Below are 10251 nucleotides of genomic sequence, written 5' to 3'. Positions count from 1 at the left end.
TTTTACAACAGAGGATTATCTCTGTTATGGTTTTCATATCCTATAACTAAGTTCTGGTTTTAATCTGTTGCTATGAAATTCGATTGGACTGTAAGATCTACATAGTTGATTATTTTTGTGTAAAGGCCTGTTACATACATAACATGTTACATACAACATAAAATGTTGTCATTTTAATCTTAGAGAGATGTGTAAAACTCCCCAACTTTTATTACGTACCCACTGTCATTATACATTGCTTGTAGTGTCCACTTTACACAAGTAGTAATTTAATGCACAAGTGTTCAGAATCATTGTGCTTCCATCTTGGATTGTGGTCTTGTGCCATCTCTAACACATTTTGGCTCGGCTGCTATTTGCCCAACATCTCTGTCAACAACCCATGCTCTTTCCTCATCTTCACTGGCCCTGGTTCATCTCACACTTCCTCTAATGGTCATCTTTGTACTTTCTCGCTTGTACCTTGACTCTGGCTTCCTCAGCTAGCCTATGATCCGTTTACACTGCTGTTATTTGAGCAGTAGTAGCAGTGTGTCAGTTGTTGAGTTTGTTCTACCTTTCCCTCCCTGTTCTGTTTTTCCGTTTTCAGGGGTATGGTTTCTGATATTAAAGGGGGCATAATGCTTGTAGGGTATTCTTGAATTCTCAACACCACTTTTATTTTAGCCTTGGCTCATCAATTAAATTAGTCAATATAAGGGTTAGAGAGGTAATCAGGGTGTATTGTGTGAGAAAATAATTTATTTTCAATAAAAGGAAAGATAGAAAGAATCCTTCGTATCTTGAATGTTTAAATTTTTTTACCAACAGGCTTGACAAAGTTCATCTAGAGCAGCAGTTCTCAACCTTCCTAATGCAGTGACAATACATTTAAATACAGTTCCTCACATCGTGGTGACTCCCAGCCATAAAACTATTGTGTTGCTACTTTATAACTGCAATAATTTTGCTGCTGCTATGGATTGTAATGTAAATCTGTGATATGGACCTCACTGGGGTCGCAGCCCACAGGTTGAGAAGCAATGGCCTGATGAGTAACTCCCTTGGCCCTGTTGTTTGCCTACCTGCCCTGAAATGTTTATTTCTGTCTTGCTGTTTTTGAGAAGACTGATAGACCAATTTTATGAGAGATTCAAATATGTATTGGCCGATGGTGAGTTAGTTATTAGTTATTAATTAGTTAATTAATTAGGTCTGAGGGTCTTTTTTTCCTCTGTCTTTAAAGTGCAGTGATTTGACTGAACTCTGTCCATGGTTTGATTGCTCCGAGTCAGTTTTCCCTGGAATTGAGAAGTCATTCTGGTTGGTCCGTTCTGTTTCTGGGCCGAGCCCCTCGGATTTCTATTTTTGCAGCTACTCCTTCCTTGTTCTGCAGCTTTGCCTTTTTTTCAAACCCTCCTTTCTCTCCTAGCTCACTATCAGGTGGCCTCTTTCACTTCACTCTTGTCTAGACTTCCATTCTCTTTGATGGTCTCTACTTTCATTCCATTCTGGTTTGTTTTGCTGTTGTTTGTTTGTTTGTTTGTTTTTCAAGATAGAGTTTTCTTCTGTCTAACCCTTGCAGTCCCGGAACTCACTATGAAGGCCAGGCTGGCCTCTGTGTCCCGAGTGCTGGGCTCTGTGTCCCGAGTGCTGGGCTCTGTGTCCTGAGTGCTGGGCTCTGTGTCCCGAGTGCTGGGCTCTGCTTCCCGAGTGCTGGGCTCTGCGTCCCGAGTGCTGGGCTCTGCGTCCTGAGTGCTGGGCTCTGCGTCCTGAGTGCTGGGCTCTGTGTCCCGAGTGCTGGGCGTAAAGGTGTGTTGTCACCTCACTGTGCTTGCTTTCATTTCTTAAGGATCTTATAATTTAATGTTTTCTTCTTTCATGATTTTTCTCTTTTTGTTATTTTTTTCCTTAAGATAAAGCAAGAGCCATTTTGTGTCTTCATAGTGGAGGAACATTTCTGTCTCCTTGGAACTTTATAATTCAAGATTATTGACCGTTCATTGTTACCACAAAAAAAAAAAAAAATTGCTTGAGAATGTTCATATCAAAACATTGGTTACACTACCATCCAGTGATGTGTATGGAGAAAGGAATTTTCATTAGCTAAAGTATTTATATTCTTTTTTTTTAAAATTTCTTCTTACAGTATGTTTGTAGAGGTCAAAACTGTTTTCCCTCGTGTTTCATGGACAGGACTAGTGGCATGAGGTAGTTTTTAATTAGAGGATGACTTCTATCCTCTGGCACTGAAGGAAACTTAGGTCACTTTCGTTGATGATACTTGAGGACAGTTTTTGTCTGGTGCCCCATGGGGTTTCTGTTTTTCTTTTATTATAATAAATGTCTACTTGCCTTACTTCTTGTTTTGTCATGTCTGCTGCTGGTCTCTCCTTTTCAGGTCTAGGTTGTATCTTCCCTTATTACCTCATGCTAGCAGGGAACAGTACTTCCTAGGATCCAAGCCTTTCATGTCTCTTTCCTGGGGAGTATACTGATATACACACAGTTTACTTTTCATATGTTAACACTTATTTTATGTCAGCCTTAGCCCCTATATTGTTTTCGCCTGTCTTCAAATTAGTTTTCTCAAGATGTCCAGCAGTTCTTTCTAATGAAGAAAAATATTCCATGAGAAATGCCGTTCTTTTTCTATATACAGTGATTTGAAGGAGTGGGGCGCCCATTCGCTCTCGGCGTTGCTCCTACTCATTTGCAGTGTTTTTCAGGATTCATGGGAGAAGCGGAATTTAGATGGTGGCAGATACTTGGACACTTCAGTGTCAATTCAAACCATTTAAAGGGCAGTAGCTATGTATCATCTATGAATGTGTAGCTATAAACAAATAACACTTTTGACTTTATTCAAGATCCTTCACAGCGTGGCACCTGCTGGGGATTCACCAAATAGCACCTTCCATCTTCATAGCACATGCCATAATCCCTAACCGTTTTCACTTCTGCCTAATGACTCTCAACTCTGTGCCTTTGCTTTGCCATCTCTGATGTCCAGATGCCCTCGCTTAACTTATGTACTGGTTTAAAATATCATTTTTCCATTTTAAAGTATCATTAAAACATCTCTGCCTCTCCCCATAGTCTAAATGCATACTCTGAAAGTTAAGAGGAAAAATTGGAGCACAATAGTTTCCCTGTCTTGAGATTGGAACCATTTAGATATGTTGACTGTGAGCAACATAAAAGCAAAAAATATCATTTCCTTTCACCAGATGATTAGTATGAAGGAGTGAACAAAATTAAATCCATCATCTATGACTCATTCAAACTGGGCTCCCGCTTAACGGTGTGGAAGCATATGGTAACTTTTTCCTGGGCAAACACTGTAATTATCAACTCTCAGTTCCTGCAATATTTGATAATCTCCCAAAGAGGAAATTTAAAGACACGGACAATTTCGGTTTTTAAAAGCCCTCATTTTTTTTCACAGCATGAATATTTTTTCCATTCTTGATTGCCCACTATGCAAATGTAATTAGAAAGATCTAAATTTCAAACTTTCAAAAGAAGATATTCCTTTTAACAAAGCAGATTATTTGATGTTTTCTAGTTCATGGATTTTTGTAGTGAACTCTAGCTTCCCTTATATTCATAATATTTCAATGATGACTAAACAACAAAAGTAGAATAAGAAGGAAAAAATAAGTTGAAGAACTCTAATTTGTGGACCGGCTAACCACTTGCGGAGCAACTAATTTCATTCATAACCATTTTTAGAATGAGGAGACTGGCCTACTCTTATTAAAGTAGATGTACAACCCCTCACCGCTTAAATGTTGCGGTGAGCACATATTGTTGATGTGGTCACTTTAAGTCGCTATGGAATTTTGTAGTGGAACCATCCCCAATTGTTGATCATCTCTTGTACTGCTGTGCCCCTTCGCAAACCCAAAAGATCACCAAGGAGTCGACTGTGATGCAATCGTACCAGGGTCTCTCTTCAAGCTCCAGCTTGGCCTGGATGCTGACCCTGACGCAGTGGAACTGGAGGGTGAAGCCCAGAGCCCAGTTTCAAGAAAGCATTTATAGAGGCAGGCAAATGAGTAAGGAGGGTTTCAAGCCTGGCACACATCTGACTGGGGGCTATTATGAAATCCCTTTAAAATAATTGGCTGGTGCTGGGAGCCAAACCATAAACTTAACGCCTGCTTTCCTCCTGATTGGTGGTTGTTAGGGAGTGACATAGAAGTGTAGGCAGGTAAGACAGTAACCTGGAAACGGATGCTAGGTGCGCACGCAGGCTTGTTTGGACGTAACCTGGAAACCAGTGTTAGGTGTACAACAGCCTTGTTGGTAGAGTTCAACCTTATGTCCGGTTCTCTTAAGACTGAGTCTGAACCCAAGATGAAGTCAGTCTGCTGTCTCAGTCCTGCCCCCTTTAAACAAAAAAGACTGGTGCTTGTCATCCTCTGGGTCCCACTGACTGGTTAGGTGGTGCTGTCCTGAACCAATGACTTCACTAAAGGACACAGAATCACTTTGACTTACCTAGCACCCTTGTCACAAACCTGCACAATCAGCTGGCCTTAATATCAAGACACCAAACGCATCAAGTAGTCTTAGATATCAAGGGTAATGCACTTCAGCGAATGAAAAGTAATGACCTGATTCCTAGCTTTTTCTTCTCATACTTTCTTTTTTTTTCTATTTGCCCTGGGGCATGCATAATACAAACTTCATTTCTTTAGCCACATGGGAGGATAACTCTTCAGAAACAAAACTTAACCATCATCTCTTTGCTGCAAACACTGTGCATTATTAAAGACACTTGAAGGAAACACTTATCCTGGACAATTATAGGAAATAATCAAGATGTAAGTAGCATTTTAATATTATCTTTGGTTTTGGCATCAGCTCTAAACTTTGTTATCACAAGCTATCTATATCTGTCTAGCTCCTCCCTCCCTCCCTTCCTCCCTTCCTCTTTTTCTTCCTCCCTCTCTTCCACCCCCTCTCTTTTATCTCAAATTCTCTTGGAGAAATATTTATAGTAAATGGTACCTTTTTTACATTAATTTATTTATTTATCCACTTTACATCCTGATTGTAGTCCCCTCCTTACTTTCCTCCAAGTTCCACTCTCACACACCCCATTCCACCCTCTACTTTTCACCAACCATACATCTATCAGAGGTCTAATATCAAAAATATATAAAGACACCAACAAACCAATAACCCAATGAAAAATAGGTACAGAACTAAACAGAAAAATTCACAACAGAAGAATATGGAATGGCTGAGAAGTACTTAAAGAAATGTTTAACATTCTTAGCCATCAGGGAAATGCAAATTAAAGCTAGTCTGAGATTCCACCTTACACCTATCAGAAGGGTTAAGCTCAAAAACTCAAGTTTGACAACACATGCTGGTGAGAATGTGGAGCACAAATTTGCACAACCACTTTGGAAAACAATTTGATGATTTCTTATAAAATTAGGAATAATTCTACTTTTGATCATATACCCAAAAGATGCCCTACCATACCACAAAGACATGTACTCAACTATGTTCATGACAGTTTTATTCATAGTTAGTGGTACCTTAGTGTTGTGGGAATTATAAAAATGAATCCACCCCACAAACTCGCTTTCCCACCGGGGCCACGTTCTTGTGCCAATACCATTTGGCCTCAATACTAAGTTCCAGTAGGTTTTTGTTATTTTCTCCCAGCAAGCTACATCTCGCTCACATGCAACTCTTTACACACACCCACAATCATTCATCTAAATAGCACCTATTACCTGGTAAATAAAGCATGACTCTTAAGGCCTTAATATCCAATCAGATTTATATAATAATAAAATCACAATTTATAAGATGCCAACACAATAATTTCAGAACCAAATAATAAAGACAATATCCTAACCCAATTAATCTATTTTGTAAAAACCTTTGTTTGGTCATATTACCTCATGGGGTCTGGCTTGTTCTCATCATCTGTCTCCATGATCCAACAACCCTTCTCCTGCTCCTCTGATCTTTTTCCTCCTCCAACTCTAGCTCCACCTCTCTATTCCTGTCCAATCACAGGCCTGTCACTGCCCTAATGTGATTGGACAGAGAAAATGCTGTAGCACTTCAGACAGGGTCATTACTGCTGTGATGAAACACCACGACCCAAAGCTTACAGTATCACATTTCCACATCACAGTTCATCATCAAAGAAAGTCAGGACAGGAACTCAAGCAGGCCAGGAACTTCTAGGCAAGATCTTATACAAAGGCCATGGAGGGGTGTTGCTTACTGCCTTCCTCCTCATGGCTGGCTCAGCCTACATTCTACAGTGCTTAGGGCCACTTCCCCAGGGCTGGTACCACCCTAGATGGGCTGGGCCCCACCCTATTGGTCACTAACTTTAAAAAATGCCCTATAGCTTGCATTTTCTCTATTGATGTTCCCTCCTCTCTGAGGAATCTAGCTTGTTGACATAAAACCAGCCAGCACAAGTGGAAATTGTGTTTCTAAATCTAGTCCACATAGGATGCCTGGAGAGTATGGAAATTGTCTATCATGAGGTTATGCCATGAACTGGGCAGCTTTAGACTGATTTCTCGTAAGACTGGCAATGCCAGGCAGTGGTGGCACATGCCTTTAATCACAGCACTTGGGAGGCAGAGGCAGGCAGATTTCTGAGTTAAGGCCAGCCTGAGTTCCAGGACAGCCAGGGCTATACAGAGAAACCCTGTCTCGAGAAAACAAAACAAAAAGACTGGCAACATACTGACTTAAACATGTGCTAACTAAGTCTGTGCAAGCTTTCTTTATATTAAAAAACAGGTAAAATTTCCTTTTAAATGAGATTTGATAAAAATCCCAGTGGAGTGGGAATATAAGAAGACTTCTATGTTGTCAAGTAGCTTTGTAATCTTTTACAAAGGGAGATTAAGTGTATAAATCAGGAAATAAAATCTTCAAGGTGCAGCATCTGATTACGTTGCTAATAACAGAGTGAACTTTGTAGCTAAAAATCTATTAGACCATCTCCAGAGTGGTGTTAATAGAGTGTAGCTTATGGTCACAGACTGCAAGCTGGTTTCCATGCTTTGAACATTGAGTCTTTTTGTTCAGAACAATCAAATGGATAATTTAATCATGTAAATGTATACACCATGCTCAATCCTGTCCAGTGACTTCTCACAACCTCAGAGCTTGCAGAGAGCCCTGCGGTGCCTACCCACTTGAAAAGTGAAGCCCTGGTGTTCACAGATGACTCTAGTGGAGACAACATTGTCTCAAATTTCTCAAAGGTAAAGGTCACAGTATGGGCCAATTCTACTTGAAGGCATTTAAGGAGAAATGTCTTGAGCTTGTTTCAAGACATAACTTTGCAGTGGAGGAAGCTCTTTTCTCCCATGTAGTTTCTGATGGACGGAATATCCAGGTGATACAAAGCCACTTCAGGGCCCCAATCAGAAGTCACATCCTGACCACTGACCAGGAAGCCCAAGGATCCCAGTCCATTCTGCTAGCTTTGAAGCTGATCAGGATGCTAGTTTTGTGATGTCTTTTTAAAATTGTTCATTTGTGTCTGTGGCTATGGTTGTTTTGCCTGCAAATATGTCTGTGCACCAAGTGCTTGCAGCACACACAGAGGCCAGAAGAGAGCATTGAATCACCTAGAACTGGAGTTAGTTGTGAGATACCTCATGGGTACTGGGAAGCCAACCCAGGTCCTCTACAACAGTAGTCAGGACCCTTAAGTGCAGTGCCATATCCCCAGCCCCTATCATGGTGTCCTTATATGTATGAGAATTGACAGCCTGTTTTTCTGAAGGTCAGATAGATATATAATTTTTGATACCAGAAGAATCTTTTTTTTTTTATGAAACTGAGAATGAAATTCAAAGTTCTTTCCATGGCTTAATGTTCCCACACGATTCTTCTCTCGTGTTTCCTCCCTTCACTCTCATTGCTATCTATCTGACTGCTCTTCCTGCTGCTTCTGCTTACTATACTATGTAGTTACAGCTTCTGTATCACTTTACTTTCTCCCTTCGGAATGTAATGTTCTCTCCTCAGACACTTCTAGGAATTTGATATGATCTCTGTCTAAACCCTTGTGGAAAAAAAAGCTGCCTCATACCTAAACTGTACTCAAAAGCAAAGCCCAGCCTTGCATGTCCTACATTAACTTTTGGTTGCATTAACTAATCCAGTTAATATAGTCAATGTTTATTTGGCCTTTAGTTTATCTATCTTCACTACAAGAAGGAAAATTCGATCAGGATAAGTTCTTCATTTTGCTTAATATACTACTACATCTCAGACTAAAACTGTGACAGTCAAAATTGAACTGCATAAAGACAGAAAGAGAAGGGTGGAGAATAAATACAACTGATAGATTATACAGAGACATAGACAGATGATCAATATAGATAGATAGGTGGATAGATAGGTAGTAGATAGATGATAGAGATAGATAGGTAGATAGGAGGTGATAGATAGGTAGGTAGATAGATAGATAGATAGATAGATAGATAGATAGATAGATAGATGGTAGATAGAATGCACAAATTAGATAAATATATAGAGACATATCTAGATGGATGGATAGATATCAAATAAGCATACCTTAATAATTATACTAGAAAATGGGTGAATGGGTAAAGAAACTATATGTTGTATTTTCCTCATAGGATCATGCACTATATGTCCTATTTACACATAAGTAAAGTAGTAAAGTGAGAGATTTGACAAAGTTTTCCTATAGAGTTTTCAAACTTCCATCCAGTAAATTATAACATTGTTGATTTAATTTTTACTTAGAAGAAACAGACAACTTTGTTGAGATTAAATCTTAAATCTAGTTTTAAGGTGCATTTCCGCTTGATTTGGGAGTTTGAGGTGTTGCTGCTGTTGCTTGGTTTTGTTACTTAGTTTGATGGGAAGAGAGTGAATCGGTTGTGTGGTACCTCACAGGGATGGAGCAACTTTTGGCCCTACATGACTTTTAATATATCTATCCTCTTCAGAATTCTACAAATATTCTGATCCTACAGAACTTTAGGGTTGATTGGATATGGATATTTTATGGACAGGAGTATAATGTGTTCCTCAACAGGTCTTTCCACACTCAATCATACAGGAAAGAAGTTAATCTTCTGAAAGACAAAGAGTGCAGAGATATGACATGGGCTGACAAGGACAGACTTACTTCACCCTGTAATTTATTGTGCATGCCTACAAAATATGCAAAACTCTACAGTCTGAGTGAGACACTGCTGGTCCTCTCATTGCTGGAGTCAGCCTGAATATAGATAAGAAGAGGTTAGAAACAGACACACACACGCACGCACACACACACGCACGCACATGCACACACACGTGCACATGTACAATCCTGCAGTGTATAACAGCAACTACATAATCGTAAATTATCTCCTGTGCTGTATTTCCTTCCAGTGTGGTAAAACCTTCAGTAGAATCTCCACCGGTCTTTCCTATTTCATTGGAAATTAAGAGCAAGTATCTCTCCCACATCTTAGGATACAATAGGCAGAGAAAAAGCATAAGCCCTTTTGAAAACCCAGAGGGTCAGTCTCACTTTAGATATAGCTATGCCCTAGTGACAATTCACACAGGCAACCTGGCCTGGGGGAGCGACACAGAATAAGAGGGTCAGAGAGTCAAACTCAAGGACCTGATGGTTAAAAGCAAGATGCTGTTTTGACTTGAGATTTCAGAAGCTGTTCATTCAAAAGCTGGCAGGAAGAGGCCCCATCTTGAGAACAACTAGCTATGCGAGAACTTTTTATCTATTTTTATTCTAGAGATTATTTTTAAGTCAAGCATATTTCATGTTGTATTGAAAACTGCCATTCACCTTTCTACCCAGTACAAGCCTGTCAACTCTTGAAAGGCAAAATGGCTTCTTTTATGTATGAATTTGCAGTGTCTACAACACTGTTGAACAAGTAAGAATCAGTAGCTTGTGAAAATCACAAACAAAGCTTTTAAACCCATTATTACCATCCTCATGATTGGGATGAAATAACATGTACAAAATATATCTTAGTTATGTCAATTGAAACTTAAGTGATGCTCAGGGTCTTACAGAAGCAATACCATCACTATTTCAGCATACTTTTATTGTAAAAGTGCTCTGGTGTGGTCAGTAGAAGGAAAGGTGAGCAGATGACTTTAGTGTAATTCATAATTCTCCTCCCCATGTTTTTGCAAATGTCTAATTCTGCCTTTCAAGATTATAAAATTGGGGCTGAGAGGTAGAGAAGAGACTAGGGAAGAAACAGAGGG

Source organism: Mastomys coucha, unplaced genomic scaffold (genome assembly GCF_008632895.1).
Source record: "Mastomys coucha isolate ucsf_1 unplaced genomic scaffold, UCSF_Mcou_1 pScaffold8, whole genome shotgun sequence".
Lineage (NCBI taxonomy): Eukaryota > Metazoa > Chordata > Mammalia > Rodentia > Muridae > Mastomys > Mastomys coucha.
The sequence above is the reverse complement of the archived record's forward strand: the minus strand, read 5'-3'. Positions refer to the sequence as shown.